Source organism: Protopterus annectens, chromosome 7.part0 (assembly GCF_019279795.1).
Source record: "Protopterus annectens isolate FY-2018-M chromosome 7.part0, PAN1.0, whole genome shotgun sequence".
NCBI classification, from domain to species: Eukaryota; Metazoa; Chordata; order Ceratodontiformes; family Protopteridae; genus Protopterus; species Protopterus annectens.
In genome coordinates, this window is record NC_056739.1 from 263,779,175 (window position 1) to 263,805,710 (window position 26,536).

The following is a 26,536-nucleotide window of genomic DNA, read 5'->3' on the forward strand; positions in this document are numbered from 1 at the left end:
CCCGGGGATCACTTCTGGGGCTCTGCTTGACAGGGGCACAGGAAAATAATTTTCTTGGGTGGCAAAAGCCAGGGTACCGTTTGGCTAGGCTTATATAGGCCCTAGGGCCAATAGCCTAGTACCTACCTATGAACCTATGCTGCCAGAAGACTTGAGATTAGGAACAGTGGCTGTTTTTGTTAAATAGAATGGCCAGGAAGAAGATAAATAAATATAGACCAGTTAGATTTAGGGGTACCATAGCAAAGGGGAACATCATTGTTCAGACAATATAACATCAACCAGATTGTGCTAGTCACTAAAAACGATGGAAAGGCGTGTACATCACTTATATGGGACTGCATTAGATCTTCCCTTCCTAATGAATGTAATCAACTCATAGGTCACTTCCCATTAGAAGAAAGGAGAAACCCCTTTGATAGTTTTCTATTGGTTGTTTTATGATGCTGACAATCAGCTGGCTTGACTGTGATTGACTATATTAATCAGAAGTAATTTTGTGATGAAAAGTTTGAATAAACATATCAATTCTACCTATCTTCTTTAGTAACCACATACCAGTCGTCTCAGCTTGGTCCTTCAGATCACCTAAACCATGAACCTAAATCATTGTTGGACAATCATTTACTGAGCACTAAATTCCCACACTCCAACAACAACTAAAGTCTTATTGACTGGTCACCTTTATATCTTATTCTTGATCCCACAGAAGCAATAGATTACTTCTTAAATACCCTCTCAGCTATGCAAGATAACCTATTCCCTTGTGTATGCAGAAGAGTTAGGGGGCAGACATGTCCGTGGTTAACACAGAACATTTAAAATCTCAAGAGCAGAGACCTATCATGGAGATCTTGGAAACATAATCATAATTATATAAACCTACACCAAAATTACCTTAGCCTAGGGGAATAAACTAGAATAACCACAAACTCTGCAAAAGCCACCTATCTTTGTGATAAACACATACCTGCCTTAATTTCAAACAGTTCTGGAATCAATGTAAACAAATTACCGGTCATATTCATAGCAATAACCAACCACAAACTACAACCAAATGTAACAGCAAAAGCAACTTAGCTGATGATTTCAAATCTTTCCTACTATTTTCCATCCTTGAAAGCACAAACTCTTTCAGCCCAAAAATTATAGAGCACAATCTTTTTTAAACACTTATAATGAAACACAGTTAGCCCCTGGCAGGATTCACAGCCACATTCTCCTTTTAAGTTGTGTCTCACCCCAGCCTGACATATCTCTCCCCCATCTTCTCTCACTCCGGTATCTCTGTTAATATTACATCTTGGGTAACCATACCCCTATTTCCTTATTCTGATTCTGCAGACAATTTCCCTAAATATAAAAAAACAAAACAAAAAAAAACCAAAAAAAAAATACAAGATGTCTTCTGTTATTTGCATTTACTTAGGCCAACTGGTTGTATTTAGCTAATTGATGACTACACCCATACTCTCTGTATATTTAAATCTATATAAGTTCTGTCAATAAGTCTGTGTCAGTATTGATGTACATGTGTAATTCTTCATTGTTTCTAAGATTTTGCACACTACTGTTGAATTTATCATGGTGTATATTTTCTTGTTATATTGGAGCTTTTCTCCTCAGGCCTCTGCTTAAAAAGGGCTCCTTGCCCTGTCAGACTAACCCAGTTAACAAATGTCAAATAAAATAAAATAAAGAAAATAAAGAAATCACCATATAAAAACAAAAATTTGCTTAAAAAACCTTATCAATCTTTCCTTAAACATTTCAAGCTTCACCCCACTTTTCTGACTAAATCTGCAAACTACATCACTAAACCCCTTATATACATGTATAAGTTATCACTTACTACTGGCATACTACCACCAGCATTAAAGCATGTTATCATTATCCCACTCCCAGAAGTACCTGCTACAGAATCCTGTAAAGACTGGTACCCTGTCTTTACTGTATGCCCTCAGACTAAAATCTTCAAAAAGCTTCTGTACAAACAGCTTTTCAAGCGTACTAATAACTATGCCATATCCTATCTGACAAACAACACTGTTACAGAAACACCTTTAATACTTTTACAACCCTTTTCACTGCCATAATCTCTATCTACTGTAACATGAATGAAGGCAGTACTACTGGTGATATTTTTAGCTGTAACCAGAGTTTTTGGAAGAACTCACCACAACCTTCTTATCAACAAACTCACCAAATGAAGCTTTGGACAATATACTATTTAATGGTTCAAATGTGATCTAGAAAACAGAACTCTCCAACTTTATGCAAGCAATCCTGTGTCCTTAGTGCATACCTTTAACACTGGGGTCTCATAGAGGTCAATGCTAAGGCCTTCTTCTCTTCTCTTTGTTCATTAGTGACCTCCTATTATAGCTTTCGCCCTTAAACCTTGTACTGTTCATAGATGTTAATCTCCTACTTGAAGAAAACAAATACCCACTCAGTTTTCAAACCCATTTATTGCAGTCCTTCACAAAACTGCCACTGGGCCACAGCTAACAAACTTTTAATAAACAGTAAACAAAAATGTAATGTCGTTCTCTTCTCCCCATCAATACCCAAATTTGCTATCTCTTGAGGGAGATAAAGTTTGGGTAGGAGCAAGAGGTTATGAAATTATCTCTGTGTACTTTTGTTCTGCTTTTTATATAGGTGGAACTGTGAGGGAGTTTCACATGAGAATTTATGGCCATTTAAGAGCTCTAGAAAAAACTGGAGTTAAGTAATGGTTTAGCAAAATATGTTAGGCAAAAGGATAATAATTAAATAAATAGTGTGTTTTAAATTTTCAGTTATAGATCAGGTAATTAATTATAATGTAAGACTGGATGCCGAAGATGAGTTGGACTGGAAAGAGTATTGTTGGCAAGTAAGATTAAATGCTTGCAGTTCTCCAGGAATATATGATATGGAGAACTATAAAATTGTTTTAAAAAGGAAAGAGTTAACTCACTAAATGGCAGTCATGTAATTTTAAAGAAATATATATAAGTGCCTTTAATCTGTTGCAACTTGGTCTGATGAAGTTCTCTACAAGGAATGAAAGCACTTACCAGTTGTTATTTTGTTTTTAATGTTATTAAGATTGAATTATGTTTTAGTTGTTTTAAAACGTTCACATATTTTATTGTGATAGTTTATGGTTTAAGAGCGTCAGAAGTTCATGGGTGGCTTTTGAAGTGTTATTAAAATGCTAATTAGTTAACTGATAAGCACATGATGTCCTTGGGTTTGAGTGGGAACTGTTTGTTACAAGTAGAGCTAGTGAGGAAGTGGCTGCCATCTAGTGTAATGCTAGAACCTGATGTGCTTGGCTTATTTTGTAACAGCCGTGATTTCAACTCTGCTTAGCTCAACTTTTATTATAGTGCCTTCTCACAAAGCAAATTACTAAACATATACAAGTCAAACAAGCAAAAGTAAAATAATTAAAAATGGGGAAAACAGCTAAGGATATAATAAATTACATTTCAATACATAGATGAATAAAGATAATATTTTAAATAACCTCTAAATGAAGAACAATAATGTAATAAAAATATAAAATAGATTAGGTGTTACTGGAAGTTCTTTGGGACCCAGTTAGTGACCTTTCCAAACCTCAAAATGTAGCCAGAGATTAAGACTGGTCTGCTTACTGTAATGACTTTAAAATTTTAACAGACAGCACTGCAGAGAAGGAGAAGTCAGCCTTCAACAAGAACTAACACAGCTTGTAAGGCAGCTAGAGGAGGCAGCATAGCTGGAATGTGATAATCTGCAAGACTGTGCACTTTTATGAGCAAACTGTTGGGAAAACATGAGTTTTAGACACTCTTAGGCTTGCCAGAAGGAGATAAAGGCCCCATTGTGCTGTGAATTGTGAGATTGAAGCAAATGCCAAAAGAACGTTGACACATAGTGCTAAGGATCTTAGGTCTTGAGCTATAGATGGCATGTTTTTACCATACTGAGTAGAGGGGACGCCACATCTTTGATACTTTATTTTGTTCAGAAATTAAGTTTTTGATGTATTTTATGCAAGGTAAGTAGAGCAGAACACCTGGCCTATTCAGCTATGACTTGCTACACAGCAAAACATAAATATAGTACCTAAAAAAGTGTATAGAAGCAGAGCAACAGCAGGCAAATACATTGATGTAATATATCCTTCGAAGTTTATTGAGCACAGATTCCAACATAAGATGCGCGCTTTCACTAATCAAGCTTCTTCAGATCCATACACTTTGTGCTTCACGACTCAAAACATTTAAATACAAATTCAAAAATCTAAAAAGCAATCATATTCAAACATCAATCAACGTTTTAAAGACATACACTTGATCTCATTTAAAACGGAAGTCAATATCTTCCTATAAGAACATATTTAAAAGTATAAATGCATAGAAAAAACATACAGGTGAATTCTTTATAAGAATCTATACATGTATATATGTATTAATGAAATAGATGTATGATACATTCAAAATACAAGTAACATATATAAAAAATATATATATATATATATATATATATATATATATATATATATATATATATATATCTATAAAACACAAAAAAGGGAACCCTAACTGATACATCTATTTAATGTGTTGACACTTTCTCAACTTGGGCTTAATCGAAGCCCTTTCATTTAGCCCATGTCCCCTATCAGCCCTTAAACGGATGATCCAATCATTCTCCCTGTCCTCAGTATGATTTCTGATGTCACCACCTCTCATACTAGGTATTATTACCTCAAGAGCTCTAAACAGGAACTGATGACTAACGTCATGCTGTGTAACGTGTTTGGCCAGAGCATTATGCTCTGAATGCTTCCTTATATGATATAGATGTTCACGAATCCTCTCCTTAAAGGCTCTATTCATTTTTCCAACATAAAAGGAGGTGCAAACCTGGCATACTGCTAAATAGACTAGATGTACCATCATACAATCTGCCTTGGCTGATAAAATAAATTCTCTTCTCAGATCAGGGTGAGAGAAACGCTTATTGGTGTCTATATGTGAGCAAAAATTACATTGCCCACAAGGTCTGGTAGATACATCCTCGTGGACAACTTGATAATCTCTAGGGTAACATAAGAATCTCTTCAGGTTCCTTTTATTCCTATATAAGAAACGAGGTTGTTCACCAACAATCTTCTTAATGTTACCATCTAGCTGTAAAATAGACCAATTCTTATTCATAATATCTCTAAGTTCCTGGTTGTCACTGGTATAAAAGGCTGGAATTTTAACAAAGTTGATAGTATTATATCCCCCTGAATGATTATTGGGTAATGGGGGCCCAAAATAAGGTGCTGCAGTACCATCACGTAATTTAGTCACTGTCTCAAAATGTTTGTCTATTTCGGAACTCTTATATCCTCTATCTAGGAATTTAGATCTCAAGATATCAAGTTCAACAGAAAAACCTCTATCTAAGGGATTCAATCTGGATGCCCTTATGCCTTGACCTTTCACAATATTTCTAAACACAAAGGTAGGATGCATACTAGATCTCATTAATAATGTGTTGAAATGGCATGGTTTAAGGTAGACCCCAGTATTAAATAATCCACTTGATAGCCTTTCTATATATATATCCAAGAAATCTATCCTCTGCTTAGAGCTATTGATAGTAAACTTCAAAAATTCTGTTAAACTATTAATTTTATTGAATAAGATGCCTAGCTCATTCTCTGTTCCTTTCCATAAGACAAAAAGGTCATTGACAAATCGTCGATAGAAAATCACATGTTCTTTAAACTCATCAACCATGAATAAAAAATTCACTTCCCACTGTGCCAAAAACATGTTAGCATAACTATTGGCACAGGGGGTGCCCATGGCTACACCATCTTGTTGTCTAAATATGTTGTTCCGGAACATGAATAAGTTATTCTCTAGAACTAACTCTAAAAAGTATGCAATCAATTCAATTTGAATATTCAGATATGTACTATGTTCTTTCAAATAATCCAAAACATATTGTACACCCAAGTCATTCGGGATAACAGTAAATAAAGACTGGATGTCAAAAGTGACCAAGATCAACTCATCTGCGTGTGTAACATTATGCAGACACTCATAGAGGTTTATTAGGAAGTGTTTAGAGTCTCTCAAAACATATGTATTCATATTCAAGATTGGTCTTAGACACTAACAGCTTCCTTTCTTTCCAGAAGTGATTCAGGCTCTTCTGGCCCAGTGCACCATTCAGGTTGTGCCCTCCAAACATGAAGGGAAGGGTTTTATTATTCCAGGATGCTCCTGGTCCCCAGAAAGAAAGGTGCCCGGAAACCCATTCTGGACTTTTCTCAGCTCAACACCTTTTTAAAGCTCCCCTCTTTTTGGATGTTGTCCCTTCAAACCTTGTTCTCTCTTTTTATCCCCCAGGCCTTCCTAGATCTCAAGGATGCCTACCTTCACATCTCCATCCATCCCTTTTTCAGGAAGTGTTTGCATTTCTCTTTCTTTCATTTTCAGTTCTCTGCTTTACCCTTTGGCCTCTCCACTACCTGAATGGTATTCAGCAAATGCCTTACTCCTGCCATTGCCTCTTACAGGATGAGCGGGGTTCAGATGTTTCTTATCTAGACAACCTGCTCATCAAGGCTTCATCCCCAGATGTTCTGCTTCAGGGCCTTCAGTTTACTGTTTGCCTGTTACAAAGCTTGGGGTTTACCATAAGCGTACAAAAATCTGTCCTGGTTCCCTTCCAATATCATGTACTTGGAAGACTGTTTTTCTTTTGGCCCTTACTTTAGCTAAGACAGTATCTGAACTCCAGGCTCTTATGGCTGTTCCTCCCTTTTAGGTTTTTCATAGGGAGAGGGTGTCTGTTTGTACTAATCCTTCTTTTATGCCCAAGGTGGTCAATGGGTTGTCTCTTAATCAGTCTATTAATTTACCCTCCTTTTTTCATTCTCCACAGTTTGCTAGTGAGAAGGTTCTTCACACCTTGGATTTGTATAGGCACCTCAGATACTATTTGAATCAGACTAAGGCTATTCACATATCTGAGCAACTTTTTGTTTCCTTTCATCCCAGATCTTTAGGTTTGGCAATTTCTAAACAAACCATCTCTTCCTGGATTTCTAAGGCTATTTCTTTTTGTTACTCCATTCATGATAAATGTCTTTTGGTGTCTGTAAAGACTCATTTTGCCAAAGCTATTGCTTCCTTTGATGCCTTGTTCAAAAGACAGGATACCAATTCCATTCTTAAGCCTGCTACTTGGACTTCTGTCCTTGCCTTTACTAAACTTTACAACCTGGATGTTGTTTCCAGAGCAAGAGCTGGCTTTGCCAGAGCGATCCTGCACTGGTTTCTAGAAGGGTGTTCAGTGCCTTCCTCCTCCCAGGTTTCCTCTTGAGCTTTTGTACTCTCCCTTATATCAGGAATATTGCAACAGTCATATGGAAGGACATAGTACAATTGTGTAAAATCTTACCATAACAGTAGATGTCCTCTTCACTATAGCATTATTCACTCCATACCTCCTCTCCCATTTTGCTTTGCAGTATTTCTCTTGATTTCCTGGCCAGGGATCCTTTTTTTCCCTCTTTCTGAATGCACATGTTCCTCCTGGTCCCTAAGGACATTCTGTTCCTCTTGGGGCTTTTCCGTTCTGAGGTCTGTATGTCCGCACATCACCTTTATGCCCTAGGCCTTGTATGGAGAGTATACGTGTGCTGTATAACTTCTATAAATTATAAAGGTGTTAGAATACTGGCTGGATGTTGGGCTATCCTAGGTAAGAGATCCCTTATGTTAGGAATACTGCAACAGTGAAGAGAAGGGCATCTACTTATATAGTAAGATTTTACACAACTGTACTTTCTACTTGGGTAGAAGTCAGAATTTCTATGATCTACTGTGTTCTATAATTTAAAGTGGCTGGTGATAATGTAAGATGGCTATAACAGGTTTCATGTGATGCACCATGAACCACATTTAATACCAAACAGTTAATCTCGTGATCTATTTTGCTAGAGGTGCTACTACAGCAATAAAAATAGTGTATCTGTAGACTAATAGAAGCATTTTCCAGCCCATCTTAGACCCAGGTTTTTGACTCAGGAGTGACAAGTATAGGTGCTTAAAAGAGCTAGTGCTGAAGTTTGTTGGTATTACCCAGGATTGTCACACTGTTGTTATTTCATGCCTGTGGATTTGTAGCCCACATTGAAGATGGGAAAGTTTTTATGTCTGATAACACTGGCACCAAACGAAATAATTTAGATGTCTGATACTGCTGAAGTTACCCTGTAACAGACCATTACTCGGTCCCCTGCTAAGATGATATGCTTAAGGCTAATAGATGTACTTCAGATTAGTTCTTTATTGTAGACTTCCAGTTCACCTTAGTAGGCAGCCACCCCGGGTGAAAGGTGTAAGGGGCTGGTATTGACAGATACTGATTTGGTTGCTAGTGGTAGTGCATTCATTTCTATGTTAGCATTTCTTGTGTCAGTGCTTTTTGTGTGGTATAACTTATATTTTTTTTATTCCTCCAATGGAGGAGTGCACAACATCAGACCTGGGGCTCCTTAGGACCTTGGAGATAGGTGAGAAACTCTAGGTCAAAGAACAAATCTTTTTTTTTTTTTTTGCTCTTGAACAGGTTAGAGGTTGGCACTGGGTGTTAGATGAGCCAGCTATGCCTCTGTATATGATGCATTCTTGTAAGATCTTATTCCTACCACACAAGGCTAGAAGTAACACAATAAATAACTAGGGAGTTCTGGCTTTGTTGCATAAAGGCTCGGACCATGATTGTGCCTCAGACAAGAGAGGTGTGACTACTGCACTCTAGGCAGGAGGAAGTGGCCATTAAAGGATGCGTGTAAGCAGACAACAGTGTCTCACCCATCTTTGTGGGAGGGGGATGTTAATGGAATCCCACTCCAGAAGCTTCACCTGTTATAATAATGGAACTACAGCATCTACAACTAGGGACAATGGGGAACCCAAACTTAAGAGTACAGATATGCTGCATTTGCAAATCTGTGGAAGCATGCAGTCCTGCTAGGGCAAACATTAGGCATTGCACTTCACTGCATTGCACTTTTTGATACAAGGGGAGGTGATAGGAGTACATGAAAATGTCTTAACCCCTACTGGATTGCTAACAATAATCCAGACCCTGTCTCACTCTCATAGTAACAGGGGAAGAAATGGGCCTACTCCTATAGAAATGTAATGGTTGTGGGAAGGATGGAGACAAATTATTTAAAGAAATGAGAAAAATAAATGGCTAGAGGTTACGTCATTGAAAAACCCTATTACAAGAAATAGACATGGATAACAAATATCTCTGAAGATTATTAGAACATCTACAAGCAAACATGCGACTCTCAAGTGATATTCTATAAACTATGGCTGAAAACCTAGTCTACACCCAGTTTAACTTCCTCTCTCAAAATGCAAATAAATATGCACCTACAAAATGGCTATAATATAGTGCATAAACATTTACAGGAATAATTAATGACATTAAAGTGAGCAGGACTCATACATGTTACTGAGATGGGAATCTCAGATGGGTCACAAAGTGTTGAAGTCAACATTTCCTGGAGGACAGTATGGCTATAACTATAATAGAAGGACTGTGGGAGGCAGGGGGTGGACATAATAAAGTGGATGCTTGGGAGGAGTCGTGGAGATAGCTACATCTTCAAACACACAAAAAAGATAGAGGAATCCTTGAATACATCACCAGAGTTGAGCTGGCATGCAAAGAAATTTAAATATAACTAAATCAGTAGGCAAGTACAAGTTAAGGTAAAAAGGCACAGTAGAGCTAGCAATGCAGTCTTGACAGGCCAACTTCTTTTGTTTGATGCGTATATTTTTATTAAGAAGAAGTGAGACTGATAATGTATTTGAGGGGAGAGCAGAAAATGCTGCAAGATGGAGTTATAGTAATGTTGAATCTTGCCTCACTGTGCTTAATAGTATGTACTCAAGATTATAAGGCATTCCCCCCCCTCTACTTTGAAGTTTGAACTAAATACAAATTATTTTAACACAACCAAGTAATTCAGCAGCTTAGTATAAATAAAACAATAAATACAATTGTGTTAGTATAGAATAGTATAGCTAGAAGATTAATGAAGTCCATTTTCCAGTGACAGAAAAAACAGTACTAGAATGCTAAATTAGACATCATTGTCAAAAGTTTCTATTCGGATTTAAGCATACCTTGATGAATAAAAAGTATTTCAGGGATGTTTTAAAAGAGTACTCTGTAAACATAGATTCACAGTTGGGAAGGCAGTCAATTCATTATGCTTGACAAAAAATGAAAATAGATGAGATGCTTCAAGAATGATGCATGGAACCACGAGCTTCTCCTTTCCACCTGACCTAAGCTGGTGGACCAAATGGTTCTTCATGTACAGCAGACACTGCTTTTATAGGGCTCTATAGGAAATAACCAAGACCTTAAAAACAGAATGAGGAACAACTTGTATCCAGTGCAATTCTCAGGCATGAAAGTCCTATGGAACATATCAAGATGTACCCATCAACAAACAGGTGTAGTATTTTATATACTCTGTAGGTGGACAAAGTCAGGATCAGACAGCAAAGTACTAGTACCGTTGTCCACTGTTTCACTGACTATAAACTAAAAATCATATCAATCAGCTGCATCCTGCCCCCCTGAAGCTACAAGCATTTCTTAATGGGTTATGCATCCACCTGGAAAACACTGATACATCGCAGTACCTTTTAGATTTACCATAATTTCCAAAAAAGCCGCTCAGCAGCATAACATCTCTCCTGTACTGAAACCAAGAATATCTGCCCTCCTGAACTGGCATATCTTGTACTTTCTGAACTAACACAGTATAATCCTGGTTATGAAATGGTAATGCACTTCTCATGCACTTATTCTAGTATTACAAATCCAGCGGTGTCACAGATAGTAATATCTCTCCATTAGGTCCTCACCTGAATGCCTGTGTATATGGTCACATCTTTTCTAACATTTTACCCAGCCACCTCAGATGTTAAAGAAGTGAAACTATATTTCTGATTCTCTACTTTTTATCTGGAAAATCAAGATTTAAATTGTTCAGTAAGAGCACAAAATCAACTGCCATATTTTATTACTCATTCCTTTTCTTCCAGCGTCTGTAAGTTCCACTTACTAGTGACCATCCCAGCATTTTTTGCTGTCTTCATATATTCTAAATTCACATCCTTCCCTGGCATAAACAACTTCATGCTATGGCAATTCCCTTGGCCTCTGTTAAGCACAATCCCTTATACTGGATAGAATTTCAACAGCCAGTGACAGGACCCCAACAAATTGTTGCTATCCTTTGTATTGGGAAATGCCTTCGATTATCTGCCACTGGTGATGAGTGGAAATTTACTATGCTAATATAACACAAATGACATGCTTTAGTATCAAGCATGGCAGCAAATAATGTAGATCTGTACTACTCTGACAACAAACATTCAGTATTTGCAACCACTAGTTGTCTTCAAAAGTGAGAAATAAGTCACAGAGATGCAATGCTGCATGACTTCTCCCTGGAGTAGGTTCACATTTAACCATGATTTAGACCTCATTAATTTAAACATTTATTTCTTCACTTGTGAAGAATTCTTTAATTCAGTGTTAGAACAGCAAGTGTATCTGTACTATAGACAATAAAAGCCCATAGCATGCCATGCTGTAACTGTAGGTGAAAATCTAGACAGCATGTCTGCACTTAGTGCAATCTTCCACTTGTTTAGTGGCTTCACTACTGATCTTTCACTTGTTCAGTGGCTTCTGTAGTAATCTTGTACCTGTTTAGTGGCTTCAATAGTAAGGTTTGTTAAATATTTCCCCTGTAATCCTCCAGTAAGCAGTATGGCACTCACAGAACACAGATGTCTATTATCATAACATAGCTGTCATGGATTAATGATTAAGAGTACCAAGCTGCAGCTGTCGAGAAACATTCGGAATCCTGAATCTGTACAAAGTCAAAGTCAAAGTTAACTTTATTGTAATTTAGAACTATACACGTGTGGCCTAAAGCAAATTTTGTGCATCAGCTCAGTTCTTGAGATTACAAAGGAAAGTGAAACAGCATATACAACTAAAGTAATAAACATAACTAACAAATACAGTACTACTCCCAATACACGCAAGAAAGAGCAGAGACATTTACCAACACTCGTATACAAAAACAATACTCTCTCCTGAGTTAAATTAACTACCCTTTTTAAAGTAAAACAAAACACAGATTGAAAACAAAACAAAACTACAGATTGAAATGCATAAGTTATTTGTCTAATATTGCACTTGAGTGAGTTAATTAATACTGACTATGGATATAATAAATAAATATTGCACTTACTTGGAATAAATGTAAGTATATATTGCACAAATAAATAAAAATTGACTTATTATGTGTCCAGACCCCTGGGACTAGTGCCCGAGTTCAGAAGTTTAATCACTGCATGGTAGAAACTGTTACTGAATCTTGTAGTCCTGCAGAGGATGCTGCAATATCTCTTGCTCAATGCCAGATGCTTAAACAGTCCATGCACAGGATGTGTGTTATCCTGTATTATTTTGGTGGCCTTTTGGATGCTTCTTGCAGAATAAAGTTGTATCAATGGAAGACTGGAACCTGTTGCCTTCTCTGCAACCCTTATCACTCTTTGTAGCACCTTCCTTTCCATAACTGTGCAGCTTCCAAACCACACTGTGAAGTTGCAGGTGAGGATGGTCTCCATTGCACCTCTATATTAGGTGGAGAGAATATGAGGAGGAAGCTTAGTTTTTTTCAGCCATCTTAAAAAGTGAAGGTGTTGGTGTGCTTTCTTGACCAGTTGGCTGGTGTTTCCCGACCATGAGAGATCCTTTGATATGTGTTCACACAGGAATTTCATAGTGTTAACCCTGTCCACACTCTCACCATTGATCCTGAGCACTGGGTGGTTTGTTCTCCTTTTCCTGAAGTCAGTGATAATATCTTGCTTATTATTCAGGTCAAGTTGTTCCCTTCGTACCAACTGATCAGAGATGTCACCTCCTCTCTGTACGCTTGTTCATCCTCATTTGTGATGCGCCCTGTGACTGTGGTGCCATTGGCAAACTTGAGGATGTATTTGGACTTGTACTTAGCGTAGCAGTCATGGGTCAGGATAGTGAATAACAGTGGGCTGAGAACACACTCCTGTGGAACTCCGGTGTTAATCGTGATGCACTTTGATGTGTTCTTACCCGAACACACCCTCTGTGGTCTCCCAGTCAGGAAGTCCAAAATTCAGTTACAGAGATGTATATCGATTCCTAAATGTGCCAGTTTTTCTAGCAGCTGCATTGGTACCACCGTATTAAATGCAGAGCAGAAGTCTATGAACAGAATCCTCACATAGTTGTCATTTCCCTTTAAATGCTCAAGGGAGATTTGTAGTGCTACTGATATGGCATCAGCCATGGATTGGTTAGCTCTGTACACAAACTGCAGAGGATCAAAATCAGGAGGTAGGCATGATGAAAGATGCTTTTTGTTCAGCCACTCAAAACATTTCATAACAGTGGATGTCAGACTGACTGGTCTGTAGTCATTAGGGCTGTAGGGAGTGGTTTTTGTTAGGTAGTGGGATGATGTTAGTTTCCTTGTAGCATGAGGGTACTTTTGCCATGCCAAGAGAGGTGTTAAATATTTCCTTGAGCAATGCACATAGTTGATCTGCACAGCCTTTTAGCACCTTGCCCAGTATGTTGTCTGGGTTAGCAGCCTTCCTGGGGTTTATTCTCCCTAGCTCTCTTCTTACCTCCTCTGTGCTGCAGCTGAGTGCTGCATCCTTCTCATCAGTGGGTAGCTTTTGTGCCAACCTGTTGTCTCTTTCCTCAAATCAACCAAAGAAGAGGTCCAAACTGTCCAGTAATTTGTTGCTGTCCTCACACTGTGCTGACCTGATTTTGTAGTCAGTGATCTCCTGTATGCCTTGCCATAGTCTCCTTGCATCCTTCTTGTCTTCAAAGTGGCTCTATACCTTTCTGCCATACTCCCGCTTAGCCTCCTTTATACCCCTCCTCAGAATACCTCTTGCTACACTTAGGGCTGCTTTGTTCTTAGCCCTGTAAGCTACATTCCTCTCCTTCAGAAGCTCGTATACCTTAGGGGTGAGCCATGGCTTCTGGTTAGCTCTAATAGTGGTACTCTTAGTATTTTATCCCATCAGCACAGTTTGAAATGTATGACATTACTACCTCAGTGTATTCATCAATGTTCAGATGCTGATTCACTGTGGCTACCTCCTTGAACATATCCCAGTTGGTTCTTTCAAAGCAGTCTTGGAGGAACTCCATAGCCCCCTCGGGCCATATCCTGATTTGTTTCTTTGTGGGTTTATCTTTAACTAGTGCAGGTTTGTAAACTGGCAAAAGTAAAATGGTATAATCCTCAGAGTTTCCCATTTGTGGAAGTTGCACTGCCTTATAAGCATTCTTTAAGTTTATGTACACCTTGTCCAGGATATTATCACCACTTGTAGGAATGTTCACATACTGATGGTAGTGTGGGAATACGTCTTTCAGATCTGCTTTATTAAAGTCACCAGCTGCCACATGTACAAAGTCAGGATATTTGCTCTGCAGCTCACTCATGTGATTGCATAGTTTATTTAGAGCATCAGTGGTATTAGCACTAAGTGAGATATGCATCATTATAACACTGACCCCATTCAGCTCCCTGGGCAAATAACATGGTCTATATTTAATGAACAGGAACGCTAAGTTCTCACAGCAGTATAATAGTATAATTTCACAGTTGCTGCACCATCTTTTGTTAACACAGATGCAGACTCCTCTTCCTCTGGCCTTTCCACATAGTGTATGTTTTCTGTCTGCACAAAACAGAGTAAAATTCTCTTAGTTTATTTCACTATCATTTATCTTGTCATGCAGTCACATCCTAGTAATTAAAAATAAATAAGGATTTCTCACCTTGTTATTGTTAGAGAGTTCCAGTCTCAAGTAGTCCATCTTGCTATTCAGTGATCTCACATTAGCTAGCAGTATAGTTAGTAGTAAAGGCCTGTAGGGGTTTATTTTTAACTTTACATCAATACCTACTTTGCAACCTCTTTTCCTTTTTCTCTGACATCTCTTTCTCTTTTTTCATGTCCAGCATATTCCAGAAACCTGTTCAACCAGTTTCAGGCACTTTAGAAGGTGAAAAGTTAAAATACCCAGCTGTTGTAGCTCTGTGCATGTAGTAGGCCCAGGGTTGCCAGATGTCCCTATTTGAGCAGGACTGTCCCTGGATCAGCAGCTCAGTACTGAGTCCTGCCAGTTAAAATCCTGGCAAAACAGGCTCCATTTTGTGATTTTTGATTGGCTGGTATACTGGCATACTGGCCAATCATAAATTGCAAAGCAGAGCCACATCTGTTCAATGCGAAACAGTGGGTTGTTCCGCATTGAACAGAAGAGGCTCTGCTGTGCGATTTTTTTGATTGGCTCATATACCGACAAGACCTCAAGGCATCCAACCAGCAATATGTAGATGTTGACTGCTTAATTTATAGTATCTTCTGTCTACTATAAATTATTGTACCTTTAACTGGAAGTGCAGAAACTGATTTATTTTTATATTTTCTATACAAAACAAGACAAATATGCATATCTCTAGAGGGAGCTGACACAGCTGCAGCCACACAAGGCACTGCCATTTTCCTTAGCTTACATTATCCTCACAGAACAAGCCTGAGCTTCTGAGCATATCTCATCATAGAAATTAAAAATGCTGTATTTTGTTAGATGTAATTGCCACAGCATATAAGAAAAAATTAAAGAAAAAATGCAGAAGCAGAACATACTTAAAAAAACAAGATGTATATTGAAAAATGGCTTGTTTCCCAAGTGAAGACAAGAGCTGCACTATTGCTTAAAATGTCTGCAATAATCCTGCAGAACGCTTTATTGACATAGAGAGGGTAATTTGATCAGTTTACAGGTAAGATGATGCAATTTTCATGACAGCAGGGCGGGTTTTTTAAGTGAAGTTGCATAATATGTCTGCATTCAGAAAGCATCAGAGGGAACCATTTCATCTAAGCAAATGTTTGCACAGTATACAATTCAGGATGCTGGCAGACAGACACTGATGATTGTGAAGCACTTTAAAGGTTTATGCTGCAGTATTGCTATTTCTTGCAGCTAAACACTCTTTGATTTTTGTTTAAAGATCCCCGAGCACAAAATATAAGAAGAAAGAGTCAGAGACTGCCTAAGATGTTCAAAATTGGTAGGCATGATTGCTGACTAGAGAAATACTATATTTATGTCTTTTTCAGAGAGCTCTTTGGATAGAAATGAATATATATCCTTTGAAAACTAAAGTGTAGGATTGTTGATTATGCAGTAATAGCCTTTCATCTTTGTGCTATTCACCTGATCCTTTAGTTTTATAAGCAGATCCACAGCCACCTAGTAATAATGCTGTTGGCTATTGGTGGTGGCTAGCTCCATGCCATAAAGATACAAAGCCTTGACCACAGTCCAGATTATCCGGGTTTAGGTAGTGACTCAGGTGTTGGGGAGGATGGCAGGGGAAAAATCAATCTTGGATGGAAACAGGTGGTAGACTGACCTGTTGTTGCAGTGGCATCTAGCAGAGGCAGAGGCTTGCTGTCACCGAATTAAGGGTTGTGGCATGAGCTTGTCTACACTAAGCAGTACCTAGCACTTTACCTAGAAAGTTGGACCGTATATGAAAGCATAAGTACATCAAAGATCCAGTACTGTGCATCCCTGCATTGCTAGAACACATGGTAGATCCATGAGGGGGAAAATTTAGGATAATTAAAAAAATTCCAGTTCACCATATCATGGTCACTGCATAGTTTCCCAGCCTGTGGACAGTTAGCTTCCACCCTTAAAAGTAGGCAACCATAGTCTGTGGTGGCTGTAGCCAGAATCTCATGCCACCATGACATGGTGTGTAGTGGCAAGACATTGAAGTGAACTCCCTCATGGCTGCTTGGATGACAGCACCATCAGATTTAGTCAGAAGGGGTTGCTGATTAGCACATTTAAGGAAGGTCCCGAGAAAGTTTAAGAAAGAGCACTAGTGGTGTCCTTTAAAATATCTTCATTAAGTAATTTCAGATTGTTCTTATATACACCATTCCTAGCTGATCCATAATCAGAAAATAGTAAAACCTAGCTCCCTATCAGAATTGTGTGACTCATTCTAAGTCCCACAACTGCATAAAATAAAGAGCACATGGCAAGATGTACAGTGAGTCTTGAAACTTGCTGTAATTCCAGGAAAGTATTTAGAAAATATGACTTTACTCCCACTTCCCTGATTTAGGTGCTGCTACCCCATACTAACTCCAAGATCACGGTACCTCTGAGGAAGTGTAATGCCAGATTTAGTATATATACTATCAGAATGTACTTTGAATGTATCATGTAATAAAGATGTCATGATACCATTACAGATATGCAAAAATATGTGATCATATTAGCATGTGTATATACATTAACATCAGTGAATTGAAGGCTCACATTTTTCTCTTTTATTAACAGATATCAGATTTGGTAGTAACATTTTATTTCATCTGGGAACATTTCATTTTGTCAGAAGAAATATGTGGTAAGTAGAATAAGTAATATGATTTTTTTTTTTTTATTTTTTTTTTTAAGAAAAGTGGCATAAATACACAGGAAATTCTTTGCAGTTGTGAACGATCAAAGATATGAACAGATTTCTGTGAGTGATATTGAATATTTGGATTTTTCTGTTTTTTTTTCAGAAGTATTAAAGAAATGTGTTGCCTGATCGAATTTCAGCATTTTATGTACTCACTTTCCATAAACAGAACCTGGTGAAGTTCAAAGAACAAAAATGAAGTATATTAGTAAAAGCTATTGAAATGAATCTATATAATAATGAATGCAGGACTAATGTCCTCTGTGGGAGGGTGCAGGGTTTGAATTTATTTATAAAAATAAGGCAGCAGATGTCTATTGTATTGTAAAGTAAATTCTGCTTTTCCTGTTAGTGAGTTAGATGACTTTAAAGCTGTCTTTTAGTACATATGATCTATACAGGAGTGTTTTGCTTTGAGAATACTTAATCTATCACTCCTGCTGCATTGCGGGAGTTGTGTTCCCATATCACTTACATAATACCAGAAGCATAGTGAGGGTGGGGAAAAGGGGGCAGCCATCTCGGATAATGGGTGTTAGAAACTTATTGGTCAGTATGTCAGTGCACTAACTTCTGTCCCAGCATTTTTCATGTTTGTTGTGTGGGATGAATTGAAAAAATACAGTTTTTGCAGTCAGGAATAAAAAAAAAAAACACTTGCTTCGGTATTTCATGTGTGATGTAATTTGTAGCAAACTGCTTGCTACAGTTTTAAAGCTCCCCAAGTTCAGGAAAGGAGTGCAGAGTATAGGACCTGTGTGGTGCTAGGTTCTTGCAGACTGGTGAGAAATGCCAGATCAGAGTCAGGTCAGAGTTTTTTTTTTCTTCTTGGAATTGAGGTATGTCAGCTCAAGGCCTGGTACTGGGCTACAAATGAGTCCTCTACATCCTTGCCTAATATATCACTGCCAAGGTACTTACCCAGATTGTTTTGATGATAACTAGAAAGCAAAGAAGGAACTATTATAAATACGTATCCGTCTACTGTTTCACACTGCACAGCATAATGCTGCTGTAGTGGTACTTATTAAACAGGAAAAGGAACACACTTCAGAAAAAAAAATGTATTGCTTGTTTAATAGGTTCATCGGTAAGTTCTAAGCTGGCTTCCCTTGTATGGCATTTTAAGCCTAGTCACTTTCCCTTTTAGTGCTGGAATTAAACTACCCCATTTGGTGTTACAATGGACCTATCCATCTCATGTTTGATAATTAATGTATTAGCTCTAGTGAGAATAACTAGGATCATATCATAGATAATTGGAAATCCATGTACAGGATAAGCATTTTTGGAGTTGCCTATGTCCATTAAAAGTTCAGGGAGCAGTCCTGGGATACATTTTCAATACCCATGCATAGATCCAAATTGCACTTGAATATAGGGACAGAGATAAGCTTTGTTTTAAGTGCCTTAGGAGTTTGTTCCAGCGCAGAGTTATCCTCTGCAAGATATACCTATCTCTCCAAATTTTTGATGTTCCAGAATATGTTTAGATCCCAAGATTTCTGACGTGATTTGACTTACTGATGTGCATTAAATCTATCAATATTTTGTCAGAAGATGCCTCTTATGCCAGATGCAGATCACTTCTTAGTAATCTTTAGTATATCAGCTATAGAGACAGAAATTTGTCAGTCCATGTAGGGCTTATTGTTTAGGCACTGTACCCTTTTACTAAGCTATCTCTGTGGCCATTCCAGTTGCTGCATGTGTCTGGATAGATACATGCCAAAGAGGGCACTATACTCAATGAATGGCCTATTGAGGCCTGCTTAAAGAGATCAGTGACATCTCTAGATCTAGACACAGACCCTTTGTTTATAAGCTGAGCAATACAGAAGGACTTTATTACAAAGTGGACACATTGGTTGAAAGTTAGCTCACTGTCCACATAAGTTCCCAAATCCTGAATGCCTGGGTCAGTTCTTAGGGGTGTATTGTCAGTGTGGTAGTTCTCCAGGACAGATGACTTCCCAAAGAATACTGTAATGCATTTTTTTATTTAGTTGTGGTTCATAAGTTTGGCACCACTTATTTGTCTGGGATGATCCTTCTTGCAGGATAGCCAACTAATATGGGGAATTCATTGACTGCTTCTAATTTGCAGTTATCTGCAAACATAGTCAGCCAGATACATTTGGTGCTGGCTTTTACTTCAAAGAAGTAGATGCCAAACAGGACAAGTCCCAGCACTAAACCCTGAGGTGACTCCACTTGTGACTGGTCTCTCTGTGGAGTTAGCTTCACTATTTTGACCTGCTGTGTCCTGTCTGTGAACCAGTTGGCAATCCAGCATGTGATGTAGGGATTTATTCCCAATATATTTAGCTTTTCTACTATGCCACATTAGGGGATTGTGTCAAAAGCTTTGACCAGGTTGAGGTAAGCAGTGTACACCATTTTATCTTCATACCTTGCTATGGTGGCCAATTCAAAAAAGTCCACCAGGCTGAGTAAGCATGACCTGCCCTTGACTAACACAAACTGAGATGGGTCCAGTGTTTGGAGGTTCCCTATGTCCTTATTGATTAGTTCCACAAAAGTCTTTCCATAGCTTTACATATGAAGTTGGACAGACTTATGGGTCTGTAATTGCCTAGGTTTGTGGAAGGTCCTCTGTTATGAAGAGGCATGGTTTAGCTGTTCTCCAGTCACTTGGTACAAAACCTGTATGGAGTGTGTTGTGGGGAGGGGGGTCTAAATCATGCTTCATACTATTTAAAATGCATCCATTGACATTGTCAGGGCCCGTCAATGTAGTATTTGCAGATTTTGCTTGTGCTTTAAGGAACTTGGTCTTGTGTGATAGCTGGAGGTGAGCTGGTTTAAGGTATATCTTGAGAGACAGATGGAGGGGAGAGAAAGGTAAAGTTTGAGTTAAATTCTTGTGCAGGAGGTTTGCCATTTCTTCAGCCTCAGTGTAGGTTATATCATTCACAATTAACTTATAACATTACTGCATTGTGCTTCCGAGATTACAAACATAACTAAAAAAAAAGGCCTTCTGATTATCTTTGGCTTGGGTATCTGTTTTAGCCTCAGACTTGGATTTGGTGGATTTTATTAAACTCTTGAGCTGTTTTGTTTATTTAACAGATAAAAACCCTCTGCAAATTTCTCTTCTTACTTTTGGACAAAATGTTTTTCCTTTATTTTAAATCTTGTTGATATTATGATTCCACATGGGGGTTTGTTTCTAGGGGTTTACCATGTACTTGTTCCTACAGGACACAGCTGCATTTGTGCAGCTATTTACATGCTGGTATTGTGTAGTGGTAAATGTTTCTACATATTCAATGAAGTTAACTAGGTTTGGTTGGCATCTGAAGCTTGCCAATGTATAACTTAAGAGAATGTAATTTGTCTTAGAGGATTTTCTAAAGGTACCTTGGGAGGAAAGGGTATCTGGTTTCAGTATTATTTTGAAGGACACTGCTTTATGGTCAGACCTAACAAGTGATGAAGATATGCAAGGAATGGTGCAAGATGCTCCCATATTAGTAAGGACAAGATCCAAGATGTTGTTTCCCCAAGCAGGCTCTCTGACTTAAAGTTCAAGGGCATTTTTATTGACAAAGTCCAAGAATCTCTGTGCTTTTGCACTACTTGTGATTTAGGTTTCCTATTCTGTAGTTGGATAGTTTACATAATCTAGAAAAATGGTACTGAATTTTATAAGAGTAATTCTAGTTCCTGTAGATCGGCATTGTGATTTTCTTGGGTAATAGATGGAGTTCTGTAGCTAGCTAATATATGATATGGGACTTTTCTGATGGTTATTTGGATCTGAGAAAACTCTGTTGTGTTATGCTGCTTTACCAGCCTTGATGTGAGTCTCTTCTGGATGAAGACAGAAACACCACCCTTTTTCCCCTCCTTGGGCAATAGCTGGCCTAAACATGTGGAAGTCATTATAACCCCGTACAGCCGGAGTGATCTGTGCCATTTTAACCCTGTCCCAATCACTAAGTAGACTTCTATGTTCTCCAGGGTTAGAAGAGCTTGTAGCGATTGAGGTTTCTTGTTTAGGTTCCTAACATCGATCAGTAGTAACAGCTACATATTTTCCTTTGCTTGATTTGTTATGCTGTTAGGTTCATCAGGTTGTCACTTTGGCATGGACAATGTCTTTACCAATGATCAAAACCCTCGAGGTGGAAGATGCGAGCCATCCCTGGCAAAATAGTGCTGTCTGTCTATAATTTCCTCCCAGGCAGACAAATATTGGATTCCCTTCAAATGACAGAAAAAAACTATGTCAATTGTTAAAGTCAATTATTTCTTGCAAATTTTGCAGGATTGTCCTTGTAGAAGGAAAGATGCTGCTCAATGCTAGGCTCATGCCTGCTTGGGATAGACATTCTGAAAGCTCCATCATGTTTCTCTTCACATAGGCTAGGGAAGTACATCTCAAGTCTTTGACACCCATATTCACTATGATAGAGTCATACTGGTTCTTGTTGTTCAAGGACTTGAGTCCATGCTTGATCATCACAGGTTCATAGGTTCATAGAACCCATATTTATCCTAAGTTGCCCAAATTGTCAGTGGTTAGCTGAGTAAAGTTTGCAGAGGTAGGGGTCTATGCTACTTAATACTGACTTTCTCTGTCCAGGAGGGATATGGGCACCACCCCAGGAGTGAATATGTGGTCACCCATCCATTGATCTAGGTTGTGTTTGAAGAAAGTAATGAAGCAGCTATGTTTCACATGAATTGGAAGTTTGTATCTATCTCTTCAGCATGACCTATTCATGTCAGAGGCTAGGATTCCTGGAGTGACTGACCTTCCTGCAGCTTGATTTACGAATGTGCAGCACTTCCATCAGGGCCAGTCAGAGACTGCTCTGTAAGCCAGGCACAGGTCACCCTTTAGTAACCTGTATGAGACAGAATACAGTGACAGGGCTCTTAGTCTTTCTATGTAATACTTGTTTTGTGTGCTCTGTAATTTGTTGGTGAGAAATCTCTGTGGTCTCTCCAGTTGTTGGTGTGTGAAGAGTTGCATGCAAAAGGGAGCATTGTACTTAATTATTGGTGTGATGAGGGCCAAGTATAATGGCATTGCAACATCCTTAGATCTAGATGTGATGCCTTTACTTATAAGATGTGCTATATAGAAGGATTTCCTTACTGGTGTGGATACGTGGTGGCCTAAGTTCAGATTGCTGTCAACCTGAATACCCAAATCACATAGCACTGGATCTACACTTAGGGGTTGCTGTCTATAGTGTAATTAGCAGGGATGTCAGCTTTCCCAAAGGGAATAATAATGCATTTTCTAAATTTAACTTTAGTCCGTGGCTCTGATACCAATCATTTGTCTGTGTTAATTCTGTCTGGAATTTATTAACATCACTGGGAGACTCACTGATTGCTCCCAGTTTAAAATCTTCAGTGAACTTGGTCAGCCATAGGCCGTCCAAATTTGCCTGGACTTCTGAGAAATAAATTCCAAACAGCAAAGGACCCAGCGCAGAACCCTGTGGTACTCCACTAGTGACTGGCCTTTTGTTAGAGGTGAAGATGGATTCAGGCACCAGACAAGCAACTGTCATTATTTTCTTGCTTAGCACGGTAAGAGGTACATCTTTATGTCTTACAGTGAAGTCTCCTATAATTAGAATGTTTGGTTGGGTAGATCCCTGTATTAAAGGCTGAGCATCCATGACTTTGGGACTCATACTACGATTGAGCTAATGTGGGGTACTGCTCATGGAATGCTAAAATACAATCCATTTGGTTTGGACTTCTGTTATTTCCATCCTTTTAGCCATCAGTTGAGTGAGGCAGAAAAGTCTTCTGTATTCCCAGCAGCGGTACACAGAAGACTCAGCAGGGTACTCAAGATTTCAAGCATGTTAAGAGATACAATCCTACCAATGTGTCTTAGCCATACCCAGGTTGTCCTTGCAGGGAGCCCCACTTATTTCCCAGAGGAGGCACCCACAGGAATCTATGCTTGCTTCACAAACTCCTGAATACTTTTCTTGACCTAGATGAGCCACAACTATTCTCAGAGAGCCTCATGGACTGCAAATCCCATGACTCTATCATCTATGATGAGACTAGGAACACACTGGTCAAACATCATTTTGAGTGCTTGTTTCTACAGTGTTATATATTTAGTCATTCCCAGCATGTATGATGGAACATACAGAAAGTGTCTTGGATTAACTAGTGAACTAAGAGGTTTGTCCAGTTACTTACCTCTGAATTCAACACCGTAGCCTGGCACATAGTCTGCATTTCTGATGCCACTGTACCCATCTGCCTGTCATTCTTCCTGTGTTCTATTCCCCCCTTCATGTATAAGACCCCAGAATATCTAAACTTCTCCAGCTGGGTAGATACCTCTGATTTGTATGGCCTGACTGTAAGGAACAACTTGCTTGAAATTAACCCGACCTTCCACCATTCACTTTATGGTCAGCAGTAAAACAGTGAAGTGCATCCTGGTGATAGCCAATGCCATGGCCATACTCTACAAATAATTAACGTACATCCCTCACATCCATAAATTGGATATCCTCCAAGCCTTTGATCACCTCAATATTCTGTCCATGAATATTACGAAATGTATGGAAGACAAGACACAGCCTTGGTGGAGCCATTTATGTTGGGAATCTAGAAACAAATCTCTCTTTTCAAATCTAGGAAGTGACTGGCACACATCAGCAGACTAGGACCTCATATGTTCTTGTATGTTCACTATGAATTTCTAGAGTACAGAGTTATATGCCTTCTGCAGATTCAGAAGACAAATGTAGACAGTATTGACAAGCTTTCTTGACCTTCTCAAAAATTTGTGAAAGGACAAAGATTTGATCCCCTTTCGCACAGCCAGGATGGAATCTGAATTTCTTAATCTGCATCAGAGGCACAGTTTTTTAGACAGTCTTTCTCTTTGGGCACACTGGTGTAGGGTTTGTTATGGTGAGCACCACCCCGGTTTGGCAATACAGAGGTACTGTTCCTGTCCTTCCTGAAACAATATAAGGAGAGTTTAGCCCCAACATCAAAATGGTATCCAGCACTTTCAGCATTTCTTTAATCAATCTTGTTCACACCTGCAGCCTACCACTGTATAAGTATGTAACTGTCCCAGAGACCACCTATACTAAAATGTATCCAGTATCCAGTCCCACTGTTTGCTTCTGGCACTCCCTCCTCAAAGGATGGTATGTCCAACAGATTTAAGAGTTCCCCAAAGTGTTCCTTTCCCTTCCTGTAGTGTTCCCCACTGGTGTCAACATTTCTTCATGCTTGCTGAAGAAACCCTGTGCAGTATCCTGTGTACCCCTTCCAAATTAATTGGATTGTTTGCAAGAAGCTGTTTAAAGCCATATTATGTATGACAACATCAAACTCATTCACACATTCACACACGTCACCTTCTCTAGTAACTGCTGCAGTTGCTGCCTATTGACATAGTCATTCATACATATGAACAACCTGCTGTCACTGCATTGAAGGTTTTGTTATTTAACTTGATGGTTCCATCACTGTCCACTAGGAAATCGTAGGGTTATTGCATGGCAAGAGCAAACCAAATTTTGTTGACAGCTTCGTGTGGCAGCTCAGCTCCCGAGGTCTTTGACAGGACATTTCAGACACAGCACATCCAGATTTTCACAGTATATGGAAGAAGTTTTTCCGGAAGTGAGATGTGAACTCATCTCACACAAAAGTACGTGCCAGCATCATTATTTGTGTTTGTCTGTTCAGCTATCACTCCCACCATCTGATCATTTTATTTAATTTTAACTTTAAAATTCTTTACAATGCTGTTTGAATAACCCAACTTTCTCTGTACTTGAATATCCATGGTATGTTTTCACATACCGGGTATTCTTTATTTGGTGTCCAAGAAGTCAAATACTCTGAGTAACTGTTATATGCATATGCACAAATAACAGTTTTTCTTTCTACAGCCCAGAATCTCTTTGAGGCATCTCTCTTATCTGTCACACAGTTGCAACAATACGGTGCTTGAGTTTGTATTCCCCAGACAAAACAGATCATTTGCACTGGTTCAACTCCAGAACAGAACTGATGGGAAAGAGAGCAAGACCAGTCTCTAACTGAGAATACTGGTTCTAAAACCAACATTGTTGGAAGTAAGGCCTGATGCATATAGCTGATAACTTATTGTACACAAACTCTGGCTGGCTCCTGGCACAGCAGTGAGAACACCGATATCCCATTTCAGCATTCACTCTGTCTACATGATCCACACTACTTCTAATGCCTACCACATGACTAACATCACACCTGATTCTCATCCTTTGCTTAATGTTTGGTAAGCCCTTGGGATACCTCTGCATGGCCTTTGTAGGTTTAGCCTGGCCAGATTACGAGTCATTGAACCACCTAGCACTCACTAGTGAATCTCATTTCCAGCCTTGGCTCTTTTGATGGATCTTGATATCCCATTTGTGGATATGTTCATCTTATTTGTGGAAAAAGCCATCATCTGGATTGTTTTTTTTTTTTTCCTTTTTGTGTCTTGCTCTTTGTCTGGCCCCCTCCCTATTTATTCCTCAGCAGCAAATTACTCTGAGTAGTTTCCATCAGATAGACACCTAGTTATCTATCTTTTAGTCAAGTGTAAAATAAAATACATACTGTCATTTGATTTGGAATCAACCAAGCAAGTCAGAAGTTTATGGAAAAAAAATCAGAACCAGGCTGCAGTATTCAGGAGGAAAACAGACTCATTTAGAGCCAGTTATGGACTTTTTTATAGCTCATGAATGGTCTTTGCATAAGATGAATAGAATCCTTCTCAGCTTGGTCAACTTAGTTTCAGTGCTTTTGCATTTCAGAAAGCTACTTTTCAAAGAACAGCACTGT

General features: G+C 38.7%; 1 protein-coding gene across 2 annotated transcripts in view; it reads left to right on the forward strand.

Moving 5' to 3' along the window:
• LOC122806386 (leucine-rich repeat neuronal protein 2-like) overlaps positions 1-26,536 on the forward strand; it is a 1,426,491-nt gene that overhangs the window by 1,295,069 nt on the left and 104,886 nt on the right. For both annotated transcript variants that reach the window (XM_044076746.1, XM_044076747.1), the window contains one exon: positions 17,557-17,623. The gene's annotated coding sequence lies outside the window, so the exon portion shown is untranslated. The remainder of the gene's footprint in view (positions 1-17,556; positions 17,624-26,536) is intronic.